Source organism: Bos indicus, chromosome 4 (assembly GCF_029378745.1).
Source record: "Bos indicus isolate NIAB-ARS_2022 breed Sahiwal x Tharparkar chromosome 4, NIAB-ARS_B.indTharparkar_mat_pri_1.0, whole genome shotgun sequence".
Lineage (NCBI taxonomy): Eukaryota > Metazoa > Chordata > Mammalia > Artiodactyla > Bovidae > Bos > Bos indicus.
In genome coordinates, this window is record NC_091763.1 from 84,802,405 (window position 1) to 84,822,159 (window position 19,755).

Genomic DNA, 19,755 nt, shown 5'->3' on the forward strand with positions numbered 1-19,755 from the left:
AATAATATCATTTTATGTAAAATGTTGATCTCTAAGAAATAATCCAAATATCTTGCATATATATGAATGTTTACTGCAACGTTGTTATAATGACCACATATTACTATTAATATAAATGACTTTTGAGGGAATGATAAACTATGATTCACTCATAAAAAATAAAAACTGTGAAATCATTATATATAGTTACCAAGAGCAAAGAAATCTAAAATAATGTTTTAGGAAAAGAGATTTTAACAAAAGCAAAATAGTTGCAAAATTATGTATAAGAATGTTAAAAACAATTGTTACTGTCTACACACACATAAATGCACATAAATATTCTGTATATTCATATCAAATTTTTCCTGATTGTTACCTATGGGTGGTTAATTTATAAGATTTTAATTTCTATCATGTATGCTGCTTTAGTTCTTGGTTTTTTGTTCTTTTTCCATTGATATGCTGTTTTCTTACATTGTTTTAGTTCTGAAAGAGATAAAATGTAAATAGCTAGACATCAAAATTATTTCAAAATTTGTTTTAGGAAAGTTTTACATGGGATAAAAATTTCCGTAAAGCTATGTTTTTAAAATTCACTGATGGTAAATAAAATAATTGAATTATTATTAATATTTAGATATGCCATTTCTCCATGAAATAATAGCTGATTCATGTCAATGTATGGCAAAACCCACTACAATATTGTATAGTAGTCTCCAATTAAAATAAATTAATTAATTTTAAAAATTTGGCGGATTCATTTTGATATTTGGCAAAACTAATACAATTATGTAAAGTTTAAAAATAAAATAAAATTTAAAAAAAAAGTAGAGAGAGAAAAAAATAATGTTACACCCTTATAATTGTCATACTATGAATATGTAAATTTCTTAAAATTTATCCTGAATTCATCACTTTAGGTGAAATGATCAAAAGAGATATGAGAGTTTACTATGAATTCTTTTTTTGAAGTATAGTTCATGTACAATATTATGTAAATTATAGGTGTACAGTATAGTAATAATTTGTAAAGCTTCTACTCTATTTGCATTTATTATAAAATATTGGCAATATTCCCCGTGTTATACAGTAAATCTTTGTACTTTTTTTTTTAAGATGGAATAGTTTACACCTCTTAATCCCTTACCACTATATTGCTGCTTCCCACTCCTCACTGGTAACCATTAGTCTGTTCTCTATATCTAAGTCTCCTTTTTTGTTATATTCCCTAGTTTGTTGTATTTTCTAGATTTCATATATAAGTTATATCATACAGTATTTCTCTTTCTCTGACTTATTTTACTTAGCATAATGCCCTCTAAGTCCATCCATCTCTGCAAATAGCAAAGCTTCAATTTTTGTGTGTGTGTGACTGAGTAGTAGTCCATTGTCTATATATGCCACATCTTCTTTATCCTCTCACCTGTTGATGAACTCTTAGGTTACTTCTGTATCTTCACAATTGTAAACAATGCTGTAGTGAACACTGAGGTGAATATATCTTTTCAAATTAGTGCTTTTTCTTTTTTTTTTAAATTTTATTTTTTAACTTTACAATATTGATTTTGCCATATATCAATATGAATCTGCCACAGGTATACACATGTTCCCCATCCTGAACCCCCCTCCCTCCTCCCTCCCCTTACCATCATTTTTCCAAATATTTACCTAGGAGTGTCATTGCTGGGTCATAATAGTTCTATTTTTAGTTTTCTTGAGAAACCGATACAGTTTTCCACATTGGCTGAATCAATTTCCCACCAATGGTGTCCAAAGAGTCCTTTGATTTCTATATCCTCACCAACAATTCTTCTTTGTTCTCTTTGGTGATAGCCATTCTAATAGGTGTGAGTTGATGCCTCATTGTGGTTTTGACCTGTATTTTCCTGATTAAGGATGTTGAGCATCTTTTAATGTGCCACTTGGCCATCTGCATTTCCTCTTTGGAAAAATGTCCATTTGAAAATCAGGTTGTTTACTTTTTTGATTTTTAGTTGTATGAGCTGTTTACATATTAGTTCCTATCAATGGTAGTTGATGATGACCCAATGGGATGCCATGATCATTCAGTAGCAAAAACTAAATAAAACTCATAGGTCATTTGTTTTATGAGCAATTATATCATTAACTCCTGGAATTTTAAATTTTCTTAAGTTTATTTTTTCATTGGAAGAGAATTGCTTTATAGTGTTGTGATGGTTTCTATCATACAACAAGGCAAATCAGCCAGTTATACATTTATCCCCTCCCTCTTGAGCCTCCCTCCCTTCCCTCATGCCACCCCTCTAGATCATTACACAGAACCTGTCTGAATTCCCTGGGTTATACAGCAACTTCTCACCAGCTGTTTTACATATATGTTGATGCTTCAATACTGAAATTTTTAAAAATGATCATTGTCAAAGAACTTTAAGGTTTGCTTTGGTTCAGAGAAAAATACTAGATCATTCAGGTATGACATAAATAAAATCCTTTACCATTATAGAGTGGACGTGAGAAATAGATTCAAGGGATTAGATCTGATAGACAGTGCCTGAAGAACTATGGACAGAGATTCGTGACATTGTAAGGAGGCAGGGATCAAGAACATCCCCAAGAAAAAGAAATGCAAAAAGGCAAAATGGTTGTCTGAGGAGGTCTTACAAATATCTGTGAAAAGAATAGAAGTGAAAGGCAAAGGAGAAAAGGAAAGATATATTCATTTGAATGCAGAGTTCAAAAAAATATCAAGGAGAGATAAGAAAGCCTTCCTCAGTGATCAATGGAAAGAAATAGAGGAAAACAATAGAATGGGGAAGTCTAGAGATCTCTTCAAGAAAATTAGAGATACCAAGGAAACATTTCATGCAAAGATGGGCTCAATAACAAACAGAAATGGTATGGACCTAACAGAATTAGAAGATATTAAGAAGAAGTGGCAAGAACACACAGAAGAACTGTACAAAAAAGAGCTTCATGACCAAGATAACCACGATGGTGTGATCATTCACCTAGAGCCAGACATCCTGGAATGCAAAGTCAAGTGGGCCTTAGGAAGCATAACTATGAACAAAGCTAGTGGAGGTGATGGAATTCCAGTGGAGCTATTTCAAATCTTAAAAGATGATGCTGTGAAAGTGCTGTACTCAATATGCCAGCAAATTTGGAAAACTCAGCAGTGGCCACAGGACTGGAAAAGGTCAGTTTTCATTCCAATCTCAAAGACATTGGCAAAGAATGCTCAAACTACTGCACACACATCTCACATGCTAGAAAAGTAATTCTCAAAATTCTCCAAGCCAGGCTTCAACAGTAGGTGAACTGTGAACTTCCATATGTTAAAGCTGGATTTAGAAAACCAGAGGAACCAGAGATCAAATTGCCAACATCTGCGGGTTCATCAAAAAAGCAAGAGTGTTCCAGAAAAACATCTACTTCTGCTTTATTGACCATGCCAAAGCCTTTGACTGTGTGGATCACAACAAACTCTGGAAAGTTCTGAAAGAGATGGGAATACCAGACCACCTGACCTGCCTCTTGAGAAATCTGTATGCAGGTCAGGAAATAACAGTTAGAACTGGACATGGAACAACAGACTGGCTCCAAATAGGGAAAGGAGTCCGTCAAGGCTGCATATTGTCATCCTGCTTATTTAACTTATATGCAGAGTACATCATGAGAAATTCTAGGCTGGATGAAGCACAAGGTGGAATCAAGATTGCTGGGAGAAATAACAATAACCTCAGATAAGCAGATGAAGCAGAAAGTGAAAAAGAATTAAAGAGCCTCTTGATGTAAGTGAAAGAGGAGAGTGAAAAGTTGGCTTAAAGCTCAACTTTCAGAAATCTAATAATGTCATGGCATTCGGTCCCATCACTTCATGGCAAATAGATGGGGAAACAGTGGAAACAGTGACAGTGTTTTTTGGGGGTCTCCAAAAAGATGGTGGCTGTAGCCATGAGAATAAAAAATGCCTGCTCCTTGGAAGTAAAGTTATGATCAACCTGGAAAGCATATTAAAAAGCAGAGACATTACTTTGCCAACAAAGTTCCGTCTGATCAAAGCTTTGGTTTTGCCAGTGAGCAAAACTGTATCTCATGTCAAAACTACATGTCTGTATCTACATGTCAAAACTGTATCTACATGTCAAAACTATATCTCACATCACATGTATGGATGTGAGAGTTGGACTATAAAGAAAGTTGAGCGCCGAAGAATTGATGCTTTTGAACTGTGGTGTTGGATAAGACTCTTTCGAGTCCCTTGGACTGCAAGGAGATCCAACCAGTCCATCCTAAAGGAGATCAGTCCTGAATATTCATTGGAAGGACTGATGCTGAAGCTGAAATTCCAATACTTTGGCTCCCTGATGCAAAGAACTGATTCATTTGAAAAGACCCTGATGCTGGGAAAGATTGAAGATGGGAGGAGAAGGGGATGACAGAGGATGAGATGGTTGGATGGCATCACCAAGTCAATGGACATGAGTTTGAGTAAACTCCAGGAGTAAGTGATGGACAGGGAGGCCTTCCATGCTGCAGTCCATGGTGTTGCAGAGATCTGCACATGACTGAGCAACTGAACTGACTGACTGACTTGGCTCAGACAGTAGAGTCTGCTTGAAATGTGGGAGACCTGGGTTGGATATCTGGGTGGGGAAAAATACTCTGGAGAAGGAAATGACAACCCACTCCAGTACTATAACCTCAAAAATCCCTTGGACAGAGGAGCCTGGCAGGGTATAGTCCATGCAGTCACAAAGAGTCATACATGACTGAGTGACATCACTTTCTTTCCCTTTCATTCTCAAGTAGAAAGAAAGTATTTCTAGTGGAGGTTGCAGTCCATATTTTTTTTGCAAACCATATGCTAAACTCAAGAAACCCTCAATGAATTGCATCCCCTTCTGTCCCCTGGTTTCTGAACAGACTGAATGGCAATAATAGCTAACACTTTTACAGTTCTTATAATAGATCAGATAAGAGTCCAAGTTACATTCATCTTTATTCCTCACAACTGCATGAAGTGACCGGAATTTTATTTTCACTTTATAGGTTAGGAAAGTGAGGAAGAAAGAAGTGGAATAAGTCATCCAGGATCATATTTCTGGTAAGTACTGGTGCTCTTACTTGAATCTGTTACTAGCCTTCAAAGTTTTCTTTCTTCCTTTTTATTTGTTGTATTGTGATTATGTCTGCCTTTAGGCTGTACTTCAGATATCAAATTTATAAATGAAGACAATGTTCACAGAGCTGAGATATGAAACCAGGCAGTTTGATTCAGAAGCCAGGTTCTGAACCATTGTTTTCACAGGATCTACATTTATGCTTACATATACCTGTCAATCTGTCTGTACTTACATAGAATGTATATGAATATAGGTGCTTAATTTGTATAGCATCCACAAACACATAAATTATTGTTTTCAGAGAAAATACGTATGTACCTTAAAATTTACATTTTCCCCAAAACTAACTCATTAAGTCAAATGGAGACTGATTCATGGAGTTCATCTTGTTTGTGATGCAGGGCCTATTGTAGGATTGGTTCCTTCACGTTGAACCAGACACTACTTACTATGGCCATCGGGGATCTAAAACCAACAAATCCCTTTTTCCCCAAACAGAAATAGAGAATCTTTTATGAAACAACAGAGTCATCTATACCCCACTTTTAGGGAGTCAAGCGAGAGTTTTTCCTCTAAGAATCTGTGGTACTGAACACAGCATACTTCTGTCTTAGCACTCATGGACCTTGGTCATACATGGGTAGGGATTTGTGGTGACAAGAAAGGTGGTATGGACAGTCAACAGTTTTTCAATTTTGCTAAGCTTAAATTTCCCCTGTATAAATAAGGCATCAGGATTAAACACTCTACTGTTTGTAATAAGCTTCTGGTAAATAGTAGAATAGTGAGTCCCACTGAAAACACAGATTACCACAGATTAATAATTACCACCAACTCAATGGCCATGGGTTTGAATCAGTGTGATGGATAGGGAAGCCTGACATGCTGCAGTCCATGGGGTTGCAAAGAGTTGGACACGGCTGAGCAACTGAACTGTACTGATCACCAGTAACATGATCTTTCTTGAAAGGATGATGAATGTGCAAACCTGATAGGTTCAGGGAGAACAGGAGCATAATCTAAGGGCAATGCTGAGGAAGCATATGACTAGGGAGATAAAACTGAAGAACAAGAGCCCAGGGAATCAAAGGGGAACCAAGGACCCAGTTCACCCTATCAGCTCAGTTCAGTTGCTCAGTTGTGTCTGACTCTTTGCAACCCCATGAACCACAGCACACCAGGCCTGCCTGTCCATCACCAACTCCCGGAGTCCATCCAAACCCATATCCATTGAGTCGGTGATGCCATCCAACCATCTCATCCTCTGTTGTCCCCTTCTCTTCCTGCCCTCAACCTTTCCAGCATCAAGGTCTTTTCAAATGAGTCAGCTATTTGCAACAGGTGGCCAAAGTGTTGGAGCTTCAGCTTCAACATCAGTCCTTCCAATGAACACCCAGGACTGATCTCCTTTAGGATGGACTGGTTGGATCTCCTTTTAGTCCAAGGGACTCTCAGGAGTATTCCCCAACACCACAGTTCAAAAGCATTAATTCTGAGCTCAGCTTTCTTTATAGTCCAAATCTCACATCCATACTCTCCACTGGAAAAACCACAGCCTTGACTAGACAGACCTTTGTTGGCAAAGTGATGTCTATGCTTTTTAATATGCTATCTAGGTTGGTCCTAACTTTCCTTCCAAGGAGTAAGCGTCTTTTAATTTCATGGCTACAATCACCATCTGCAGTGATTTTGGAGCACAGAAAAATAAAGTCTGACACTGTTTCCACTGTTTCCCCATGTATTTGCCATGAAGTGATGGGACCAGATGCCATGATCTTAGTTTTCTGAATGTTGAATTTGAAGCCAACTTTTTCACTCTCCTCTTTCACTTTCATCAAGAGGCTCTTTAGTTCTTCTTCACTTTCTTCCATAAGGGTGGTGTCATCTGCATATCTGAGGTTATTGATATTTCTCTCAGCAGTCTTGATTCCAGCTTGTGCTTCATCCAGCCCAGCGTTTCTCATGGTGTACTCTGCATATAAGTTAAATAAGTAGGGTGACAATATACACCCTAGACATACTCCTTTTCCTATTTGGAACCAGTCTGTTGTTCCATATCCAGTTCTGTTACCTCCTGACCTGCATACAGGTTTCTCAAGAGGCAGGTCAGGTGGTCTGGTATTCCCATCTCTTTCAGAATTTTCCACAGTTTATTGTGATCCACACAGTCAAAGGCTTTGGCATGGTCAATAAAGCAGAAATAGATGTTTTTCTGGAACTCTCTTGCTTTTCGATGATCCAGCGGATGTTGGCAATTTGATCTCTGGTTCCTCTGCCTTTTCTAAAACCAACTTGAACATCTGAAAGTTCATGGTTCACATATTGCTGAAGCCTAGCTTGGATAATTTTAAGCATCACTTTACTAGTGTGTGAGATGAGTGCAATTTGGGGGTAGTTTGAGCATTCTTTGGCATTGCCTTTTCTTGGGATTGGGAAGAAAACTGACCTTTTCCAGGCCTGTGACCACTGTGAGTTTTCCAAATTTGCTGACATATTGAGTGCAGCACTTTCACAGCATTATTTTGCAGGATTTGAAACAGCTCAACTGGAATTCCATCACCTCCACAAGTTTTGTTCGTAGTGATGCTTCCTAAGGCCCACTTGACTTCACATTTCAGGATGTCTGGCTCTATGTGAGCTATCACACCATCGTGATTATCTGAGTCGTGAAGATCTTTTTTGTATAGTTCTTCTGTGTATTCTTGCCACCTCTTCTTAGTATCTTCTGCTTCTGTTAGGTCCCTAAGTTCACCCTATACTTACCGTTGAAAGAGTGGACACAGATGCTGAGATGTGAAGAACTATTTTCATTTTTAAATTCAGCACTTTTTGGAAAGATGCATGAGAGTTGAGTGACAATTCTCTACAACTATAAAAAACACTCTTAAAAATATTTTTAAAAATTTTTGTATAAGAATGCTGCTGCTGCTAAGTCGCTTCAGTCATGTCCAGCTCTGTGCGACCCCAGAGACGTCAGCCCACCAGGCTCCCCCATCCCTGGGATTCTCCAGGCAAGAACACTGGAGTGGGTTGCCATTTTCTTCTCCAATGCATGAAAGTGAAAAGTGAAAGTGAAGTCGCTCAGTCGTGTCTGACTCTTAGCGACCCCATGGACTGTAGCCTACCAGGCTCCTCCATCCATGGGATTTTCCAGGCAAGAGTACTGGAGTAGGGTGCCATTGCCTTCTCCATTATATAAGAATATTTACATTAAAATCTGGAAATTCTCAGGGCTGAAAGTTTATAATTGGGAAGAGATCGTTATCAGCCCTTATGGTGAACTCTGTTATAACTGTTACAATATGTTATAACATAACACCATAACAAGTTATGGTGAACTCTGTTATAACATGGCTATAAAAATATCCATGATATAGACTGGCATTATTATCTAAAATCTCCTCTTGTTGCATTGGCAATAAAAAGTAGAGTGTCCACAGAGGGGTTAGTGTGAGTAATAATGCAAAGTTTAATGCCTTATCTTTTATAAATTGAAAGCAATCAAGACATGAGAAATATGACATATAAAAATAAGCTAAGGATTAGAAACATTGTATATGCAGAGGTTTTAATAAATTTATAAGTGAATTACTACAAAATCTGATCTGTCAAATTTTAAATTGACCAAGGGTTATTACAAGATTTACATATATGCTTGTTATTGCCCTGTTTTTAATAGGAAAACTGCAATCAAAGTAAAATCAATAGACTTATTGCATTAAGATGAAAAGATATCAGTTACTAATTGGAGAGGTTAAGGTAGATCTAGGTATATAGGCGTGGCAAAAAAGAGGTCTAAAGTAAAATAAGTAAAAAAGATAAATTACAGATTTGTGTATGTATGTAAGTATGTTTGTGTATATTTATGTGTGCAACTCGGGCTTCCCCAGTGACTCAGTGGTAAAAGAATCCCACCTGCCAATGCAGGAGATGCAGAAGACACAGGTTTGATCCCTGGGTCAGGAAGGTCCCCTGGAGGAGGAAATGGCAACCCACTCCAGTATTCTTGTAGGAAAACTGCCCTGGACAGAGGAGCCTGGCAGGCTACAGTCCGTAGAGTTGCAAAGAGTAGGATACAACTGAGTGACTGAGCACACACGCATGTCTATAACCGAATATATGGGTTTGTGTGTAAGAATATATGTTAAACTGTATGAAAGGTGTGTATATGTAGATATATGATAACATGCACCTGTTTACATTTAGAATATTTCTGGAAATATACAAGAAAATGTAAAAATAAATGACATAGGGACTTGAATGGTGACAATGAAAAATCAGAAGATTTTAAATTTCATTATTCCTGAGTTTAATACCTTTTGAAGTTTTTGCCATGCATGTACATATTGTATCTTAAGGTTACTTTAAAACTTTGTTGCTGTTGTTTACTTCAAGAACTTTATATACTTGATTCCTCTCTGTCACATACAATAGTAGAATCCTCATTTCTGGTAGAGAAAAGGACTGGATATTAACCTCAGTTCTGTTCAGAGTAGGCTCAATAAACTAGTGAGAATGAAATGGAAAACGGTACACAATGGAAAAACCAGCAATTGAAGTTTAAAACTTCCCAATTCTGACTTCCTGAGGTATATTTGCCAAAACTTCAAAGGACTGCACAGGGGAAAGAGTGATAAGTGTATCTATAAAAGAAAATAATAGAAATGTAACTGGAAAAAAGAGGACAATTATATTGGGTACTAGAGAGAAAGGGATTTTTAAAAGAATAAACTTTTAAAAAAGAAAATAATTATATAAAAATGGCTATCATGGCCCTTAATAGCAGCCCTGGGGAAAGCAGATACCAGTGGCAAAGTCTGTTAAAGTTGATCTCATCAGGTTGATCAGAAAGTTCATGTTTCTAGGAAGAAATGCAACTCACAGCTGTAATTTCTGCTTCCATAACCACTCTACTTCAGACAGAATGGAAAAGTCACTGTTAGGCCTATTCAGGTCATTCCTTCTCTGCCTTAAGGGCCCTATATTGTGCAAAAGGAACATAAAAGAAATTTTGTCTATCTGTCCAGTAGACCATTAACCTTTCAATCAAAATGTTACATTTAAGAAGCAGGGTGCAAAAAAAAATGAAACATATACAAAGCAAAACTACATAATTCTATGCATTCATGTGAATAAGAACAAGAGAATACACAGAAAATGATCTAGAAGTTTAGACATTAAATTCCTCATTATTACCTGTTGAGTTGGGAAAATGAGATTGTGTATTAGATATGGAGAGATATTACTTTATCTGTTTTTTGAATTTTAATAAGATTTTATTATGATTTTAGATGGTATTTTTAAAAGTGAATAAAAAGGATAGATGAATAAGGCAATGGCACCCCACTCCAGTACTTTTGCCTGGAAAATCCCATGGACGGAGGAGCCTGGTAGGCTACAGTCTGTGGGGTCGCTAGAGTCGGACACAACTGAGCGACTTCACTTTAACTTTTCACTTTCATGCATTGGAGAAGGAAATGCCAACCCACTCCAGTGTTCTTGCCTGGAGAATCCCATGGATGGGGAAGCCTGGTGGGCAGCCGTCTATGGGGTCACAAAGAGTCGGACACAACTGAAGCGACTTAGTAGCAGCAGCAGCAGACAGGCATACTGCAAGAAAGAAAAGTATGATCCACTAAATTTAAGATTTTATCTGGTATTTTTAATCTAGATTTTAAGTTTGAAGAACTCTTACTTTTGAGAAGCTAAATAAAATGTATTATGGTTTTATTTCCAATGCCAATATAGCCACTTTCTTTGATCCTTAAGCCTATAGAAGATAGGTGAGTTTATCTGCTCTGCAAATCACATTCCTTTGTGTTGGGCTACAGTTAATGCTGCAGAGAAAGAATTAGCAACTATCAATAAATCATTACATATATAGTAATTTATATATTTCAATCCAGCCTCTTGTTAATTAAGTTAGTACTTTTTCTCCATCTGTTTTCTGTCTTAGTTCTCAATCGGTTTAAAACTCAGGGAGGAAGAGAGGTGTGGATTAGTGATCCTCTTTCAAATATTTGACATTTAATAAAGTATAATAATGCATATTTTGTCTCCATGGAAAATAAATCACAATTAATAGTATTTTGAATAACAAATATAGCCTCAGTGAATTCCCCTAAATAAAATATGTTATTCACATTCTCTAAAATGAAATAACTCTAGAAATTAAGATTGCATTTAAAATTAAAATAGACCAAAGAAAATTTGAAAATAAGAATTTTCCTAAATAAGGAAAATATTTTTGAAAAATTAATGTTTGTCATAGCCAAACAAAATTTTGAGTCAGTGAATTAAAAAATCTTGAAACAGCAAACTTTATCATTTTTAGAAAAATTCATGCATCCTAAATATTCAGAATTGATATTAATATGTTTTTCAGATAAATCACAGAACAATTTATCATAAATTCTGTATCCAAAAGGAGAGAGAGAAGATGGAGTCCTTATCTTAAAGTTATTACTTTTTTAAGGTCTCTTTTCCAAAGTTGTTTGGAATTAGCAAGGCAACAGAATATCAAAAAATTTTTTAAAAGTTAAACTGGCTAAGATTTGTCAAAGCACTTATCTCACCAAATAGTATTCTCATTTCTTTGTTCTTCATTGTACTTCTTTAAACCTAGTTTCTGTTATACAGTGTGAAACCATTTCTGCTTCAAAGTCAAGTCTGTACTCCTAGCGGAAAGCTATAATTGGAAGTGGTCTGTTAAAGTGGTTCTTTAAAGGCAGAGGACTTGTCTTTTGCTTATGTCCATGATTTCTTGAATGTTGGATATTGTATCAGTCAGATTTCCAACATGACCCTCAAACTGAGTAACTGCAGGAAAATTTAATACAGAGACTGTTTTACAGAGATGTGGGCAGGACAAGAAATGAGGAAAACACAGTAGTTGTGGAGTGTCCTAGAGCTAGCCACTGTGGACAAATAACATACTGAGGCTCAAATGTTGAGCAGAGAATCCCACAGAATCACTCAAAGAGACCTGCCATGCGACATAACATGCCACAGAAGAGACCCAGGGTCCTCCTTATTGTCCTCCCTCCTGGAGCTTCTGCCAGTGCTCTTTACTCTCTAGTCTTAACTGAAACACGAAGGATCTCCTTGGTGATGTACGTAGAGGTCAGCCTCCCAGGGCATAAAGCTGAAGAGAGAAGATTAAACATGTATCTAGAGGGACAAATAAAATTAACCTGGCTCAGATCTCATGAAAGAGAGGGAACATGTCACAGGGCATTTGGCATCAACACTAAGCCTCAGAACCAACAGACCTACAATGTTTCATCTTCGGAAGAGCATACCAATTCCTTGGCAAGAAGATAAGGTCATGAGGACACTGATGATATTGAACCAGAGATAAAGTTCAAGGTTTTGCATTATATTTGGTTTTCTCAGTAAGCCATACTGAAAAAAATGTTAGCATCGTAATAAAATAGATTCACACCTGAGTCAGGCAATTTAAGCATGCCTTTCACCTTACCCAAGAGAAAACCTTAAAGAAGCACAATGTGAAAACAAAAATGTGACATCCAAACAAGATCTTACAACACACACCACCGGAGGAGGCAACTGTCTATTTCATGTGCCTCAGGCTAACCTTCTCCCCTGCAGTTCTAGGAATCCCTGTGTCTGTCAGAATGGTGGCACTATGCTTCCTTTTTAAAGGAGAAGTTCCTTATAGATGTCATCAGTTTTGAATTCAGTATGAGGTTGCTTAGATTATGCAATGAATTTCACATTGCATTGTATAAATTGATTTAAGGGATTAAGAAATATGTTCATTGGTAAGTATTAATAGGCTTATGAGTCTAAATAAGATAAGCATTATGACAATAATCATAAAATTCCCTGCTTGTTGGAGTATATCTGGGACCAGAATGAAGACCCATTTCTGATCCAATCAGAGATGTGATCCATTTGAGAGTTGTCCTGCTCTACTAGAGTTGACAGTTTCATCCAAACCAAGAATGACTACAATCGTATGTTTTGGACAAAATTCAGGGGAAAGCTGTGGGGATAAGGTGAACTAGTGTGGTATACATTTTGTTTGATGAGATGATGTTTGAGATTCAACTGGAAATCCATTATTTTCTACATCATCTACAGTAAACACTGGGAAATGAATATAATTTAAGATGGGTTACCAAGACAGTCAAGTAATAATCCAAGAGAAGACATTAATAATAATATCATATAAAAAATAAAAATTAAAAAAAGTTTTTTCATTTTTTACTTAAAAGGATATCTGTTGTATACTAGACACTGTGTTGCTGCTGCTACTGCTAAGTTGCTTCAGTCGTGTCCGACTCTGTGCAACCCCATAGACAGCAGCCCACCAGGCTCCCCCATCCCTGGGATTCTCCAGGCAAGAGTACTGGAGTGGGGTGCCATTGCCTTCTCCAATGCATGAAAGGAAAAGTGAAAGTGAAGTTGCTCAGTCATTTCCGACTCTTAGCGACCCCATGGTTTGCAGCCTACCAGGCTCCTCCGTCCATGGGATTCTCCAGGCAAGAGTACTGGAGTGAGGTGCCATTGCCTTCTCCAGACACTGTGTTAGGCTCTGAGAATACAAAATAAACAAGACAGACAAGAATCTGACCCCATAGAGTTTACACTCAAGTACCCAAAACAGGTAATGAGTAAATAAAACAGATGGACAATAGAATACAAATAATGACATGTAATATGAAGAAAACTAAAGTAGGATAAGGATATGAACCTTATATCAAAGCTATGGTTTTTCCAGTAGTTATGTATGAATGTGAGAGTTGGACTATAAAGAAAGCTGAGTGCTGAAGAATTGATGCTTTTAAACTGTGGTGTTGGAGAAGACTCTTGAGAGTCCCTTGGACTGCAAGGAGGTCAAACCAGTCAATCCTAAAGGAAATCAGTCCTGAATATTCATTGGAAGGACTGATGCTGAAGCTGAAGCTCCAATAATTTGGCCACCTGATGCGAAGAACTGACTCATTGGAAAAGACACTGATGCTGGGAAAGATTGAAGGTGGGAGGAGAAGGGGACGACAGAGGATGAGATGGTTGGATGGCATCACTGACTCAATGGACATGAGTTTGAATAAGCTCTGGGAGTTGGCAATAGACAGGGAAGCCTGGTGTGCTGCAGTCCATGGGGTGGCAAAGAATCAGACACGACTGAGCGACTGAACTGAACTGCAGGATATAAAGTCATGGGAAATTCTGTTTCAGATAACGTGTCAAGAAGCTGACATTTGAACATGAACTTGAATTAAGTCTGAGAGCCAGTTATGCAAATATCTGGGGGAAGATCATCCCAGATAAAGGAAACATCAAGGACAAAGATCTTGAAATGGATTGATAATTGGCATGTTTGATGAACAGCAAGGGGTCCATTGTATCTAGGCATGGGAGAGAAACCAGGACTGATGGAGTGGTAGTCAGGAGCCAAAACATTTAGAACTGTTCAGGCAATAGGATAGGGTTTGAATTTGTTTTCTAAATGTGGAGTGATTTGGAATAAAACAAGGAGATGATCTGAGTGAAAAAAAAAAAAAGCAGTAGTCACTCTGTATTGTTTTGAAAGGAAACGGGAGGAAGATTGATTCAGGGAGACCAGTTAGGACATGATTGATGTAGTTTAGATGAGAGATGATGATGATCTTGTATACCCTTAGAACTTGGAGCCTCTCCTATCAGTACCCCTTCCATGTATTAGTTTTATGTCTGTTTTGAAATCAAAACTCTGTTCCCTTCTATAGTTCTCAAATAATCATACAGCTTTTTCACTTAGACATTAGACAGCCAGTTGAAACACTGGGTATAGAAAACATATATAACCTAAATGTGATTTGACATCTGCAATAAGTCTCTGATGGTTTCTCTTATTACTTGCCAAAACATTCCCCAATTACTACTTTGCATTTTCTTCATAAGACTCAGCATCATCTTCTGTCATCTCTAGACCAGCTGTTCTGATTGTGAAACTTCAAATAGTTTCTCTAATCACCAACCTCCCATGACTGTGTTTTAAGTTCTGAAAACAACCTGGGATAAATTTAGAAATCAAGAACAAAGCACATATGAGTCTGTAGGTTTAACAGCTTGTGGCTTTTAATGGCATCTGTCCTCCTGTCTTTGAAAAGCTATTTATCACCACAATTCCCTACTGTACTGTTTTGAAATGGTGGCCTTTTTATCTTCTTCACCCAAACATTTCATGTAAGCAAAATCACTAGGATGAGAATAGGAATATCATATTTGTTAAATAACTGATTTCTGTGTGCTTTGGGAAAAAGTAAAGGTTTCTGGCATCACATGTTCAGATAAAAGTAAACTCGAGATTTCTTCCAATACTTAAAAATATTTACATCCAACATTACCAGGTCACATACCACGTTAGACTTTTTTCAGCTTCACACAAGCATGAACAACACGTGATACATCAGAACAAAGTGGCTGGTGAGATTAAGAGGGTTCATATTAATGGTTTATTCTGTGCCATTGGGTATGAGCATCATCTATATGGGTTATAATTACATCATTTGAGAAATTAGAAATTTCAGTTAAACATATTTAAGCTTCCTTTGGAGTATGAACACATACATGTTTTTGAGCAATAAGCAAATACACATTTTTGAGCAATAAAGTAGAGATCTATCTTATCAGTATTTCATTGGGTGCTTCCAGGTTTAGTTCCCCAACAAAATGATGGACTGAATCACTAAAGGAAAAGGATAGATTAGATCTTTAGTTCTAGTGATTCAGTACAATCCATTATCAAGACAGATTTTTACTTCTGAAGTGCTTATTAAATTAGTAACACACAATACCAAGTAATTTAGCTTGTAATTTTTAATAGTTGCACAATGGGATTCTGTCCTATACTTTTAGAAAAATAAATCATCATTTTTACACATTTTAAGGACACAAGTCTGGCAAGATTTTCTTTACAATACGTGATTTTTTTTCTCTCCCAAATGCATTAATAATACAAATTTTCCTCTCTTTTTTTTTTTTTCCTAGCATCACCACAGTATTGTTCTCTACAGTGTCAAAGTTAGTTTTGTAGCAGTAGATTATAAAACAAGCTAATGTCATCAACATGAGGTTGTTATTGGGCTCAAAATCTTGCCTGTCTGTGGACACATTTCTTTGTCAGGGTCCTGCCATCTCTTTCTCCACAAACTCTGAAATGAACAAGGGAATTCTGTGAAATGTAATGTCACTTACTACCCTTTCACTTTATATTCACTTTGTAGAAACTACTGGCCACATCAATTTACACTATGAATAAAGTCCATATAGTGAGTAATACAGCAGTAGAACAAGGTATTCTAGTCAACCCTTCAGGCACCTAAACTGGTGAAGGCAAGTATAGATGTGAACACTAGCAGAGAACTGAGTTATTTCTATAATTTTAGAAATAGTGAGCTCAGTTTCTTTTTTACCCAAGGAAAGAATAAATCATCTGTTAGTCATAGGCATAAATGTGTGCAGGTCAAAATTAACTTTCTAAAGCTTCACCCTACATACCCTGGGGGGAGAAAAGTAGAGGACCAATTGAGACAGTGTAAATGATACATGTATTACTATCCATTTCCAATGGCAAGATATATCAATAAGTTATTCAGATAGCAACCTCTCTTCACTTTCTTTTATCTGGTTAAATACAGCACTGGATGCTTTGTTTAAAAAGGTTTTGTTTGGTTTTTCCTTAATCAGGAAGACTTTCTTCTTTTCGTTACACTTGGACACTGTCATGCATTTCCACAAGAATGTGAAAAATACCCCTATTAAATTAGTTCACAGATAAGAGGTATAAAGTAAGAGCATAGAGGGGATATCACCTCTGTAAGTTGCCTTGATTTAGAGTTACCAGATTTTATGGTGATTTCTATGTTAACTTCAGGTTTCAGCTGTCAATTTTACATTGCCTCTCTTCCCTGTACATATTACACCTGTTAGAGCAGAGTGCCAATTATTTTGTACTATAGCTTGTTAGAATTTAGTAAACCTTAAGTATAGATGAAATAGGAGAAATGAGGATTTATGTGATTTATGAATAGGTTTCAAGAAAAACATACCTAGACATTTATTAAAGTAGGTTTATCTGCCTGCATATCTTATTTGAATTGCCATACTGTTTACAGAAACCACTGAAATTAGTTCATTTAGTCCTAAGGCTCATGAAATAATTTGATACAACTTGATTTAGTGAGAAAATGCATGTACTATTTGCTGTCTCTTACTTATTAATGTGTTTGCTTTTATTTGGCTGGGTTTTTTTTTTTTAACTGAAAACTGTTTGATGTGTATATGTGTTTTATTGATACTTGATGTGGTATTGTCATGTTTCTTTTAATATTTAACCAGAATCATATTTTAATTCTATCAGATAAATATATTTATGCCTTTATTTGTATGGATTATTGATGCATCTATGTGAAATTTTTAAAAAAATTTTCTGTAAGTTTCTTTTGTCTGCCAGCTACTGTACTGCTCCAAATTATTTTTTAGATGCTCATCTTTTTTCAAGGGTAAAATGAGCCTGAAATAAATATCTTAAATATTAAGATATTCACTTAGCTCTTCTAATTGTCTAGTTGGACAGTCTTAAAATGAAACTCAATCCATTTATCTTAGCAAATATTAATTTCAAAATCAATGATAATCGTTCGATGGCTCAAATCTCAGTGTCCACTACTAAACTGTTAGTTTTTCTAATTTATAAAATGTTTTGAATTTATCTGAATTAAAAGAAGCATTTTTAAAAGAGAAAGATATGTGTACATAAAATGTGTACATAAAATGAGATGTTCAGGGATACATTTTTGAAATGTTCTTTACCTTGGAGTGGCCTCAGGTGTGCCACTCCTATTTTATGCCCCTTGCTCTACATGTTGAACTGCTCACCTTTTCCTCTTTTTATTATACTCTTAGGTGGCCCAGCTCTCTGAAGTTTGCATGATTTATATTCTCCTCAACATTTATCTCTATGGGCGCTGCTATACATAAACCCCCTCATTCCTTAACCATGGTGCCAAACTGCAGATTTATGTTGGATTTAAGTGCAATACTAAAAGCACCTTTATGTATATCTTCATATGACCATAACTTTAGAACCAAACAGCAATATATGTGTTGTCACAAATATAAAGATTTTTTAATAAGTAAAAACATATTTAATATAAGGATTAGTTTGAATAGCCAAAAGAGAAAGGATTTGTGTACTAAACTGAATGTAAATCCCAGGGTCCAATCTGGGTAATATTTAGTTTCTTAATGTAGAAATACAAACTCAATTCTAATGATAATCTTTCATTACATTTTTATATCACTTGGACTCAAAGTGAATTATCAAACATTTAAAAGACTTTTCATTAGAGTAGATTTTTAACTTAATTTTGCTATAGTTTTTTAATGAATCATCAACTTATTTTTTACATCTCATGTTATAACTAGAATCTTTAGAAATAACAATATTCTAAAAATTGATTAGATGCCCTTTACCACCCATGGCCTAGCAGTTCAAGATGGCCATCATTAGATGAATAAGTTTCCCAGTGGCCATAAACCAGAGATAAATTAGAACTCAGAAACCATTTTATTTTTAACATAATTTGATCTCAAAAGGGTAATCTTAATGATAGTATTAAAATGATTCTTAAGACAATTCCAATTAATTTACCATGTGAGCTGAAGGCAAATGAACTATACTAACATGAAGCTAAAAAAAGAAAAATTAGAGTTAATATAGCAAAAATTGTCATACTAAAAGCAATTATTATATTTTCAACAGAAACATATTAGAAAACCTCAAGTGACTTGTTAGTGTGTATAACTATGGAACACATTTTTAATAATCAGAAATATGAGCCAGATTGCTTTTAAAATTAATATTTATTTGAAATAAATGTGTTATTAGATAAAACTGGTTAAAAGACCTATCCCTGAAATTACTATTCTTTAAAAAATTATTTCTTGACAATTTAAGACTTGTCCTATACCTCAAGAGCAAACACATTTAATATTTAGCTATTTTATTTGGTAATTATCTCCACAGGTCAACAGAATATGAATATACTGTTGTATCAGTTTAAACCTTAACTGTCAGCTTCTTTTGTAAGGTTTTATCATTTTGACTCAATTTTACCCTCTATTTTCCTATCAATATAATTATGCCTCAATTTTTATTTAAAAACATTTAGGTTTTCCATCATAACTTTTTAAATAGTGTTCATTGCTGAGTCTAGAAGATTATCTGATTACATTTCCTTCCTCTGCTTTTCTTGTATTTAAACTGGAGTTAAAAATTGCCCTCTTTTGATTTGGTTTACTTTCAACCTATGAATATCACCCCAGAAAAGCTCTATAAAATGCCTCAATAATTTTTTCATATGATCATGATTTTTTTTATCTCATTTTCAAGCATATTTTATCTTCTGAACACCTGACTTGCTGAGACATCTGACCTTCTACTAAAACAGAGTCTTTGTGTTCTCTAGGCCTCTTATACAACTATCATATGGATACTTCCTTTTTTGCCATAGTCTTGGGAATTTTTTTCATCTGTCTGCTATATGAGATCTCCTATTTCCTTGGTCACAGTTCTATCTTTGTTCATTTCCTTGTTTTGACAGAAATTATCCTTAGGTAGCTTCCTGCAAAATAGACACCCTAGTCAAAC

The 19,755-nt window shown here is 35.8% G+C and overlaps 1 long non-coding RNA gene across 1 annotated transcript in view; it reads left to right on the forward strand.

Moving 5' to 3' along the window:
• LOC139182751 (uncharacterized) overlaps window positions 1-19,755 on the forward strand; it is a 182,383-nt gene that overhangs the window by 102,940 nt on the left and 59,688 nt on the right. Inside the window, exon 2 of the long non-coding RNA XR_011566294.1 lies at window positions 5,017-5,071. This is a non-coding gene — a long non-coding RNA (uncharacterized lncRNA). The remainder of the gene's footprint in view (window positions 1-5,016; window positions 5,072-19,755) is intronic.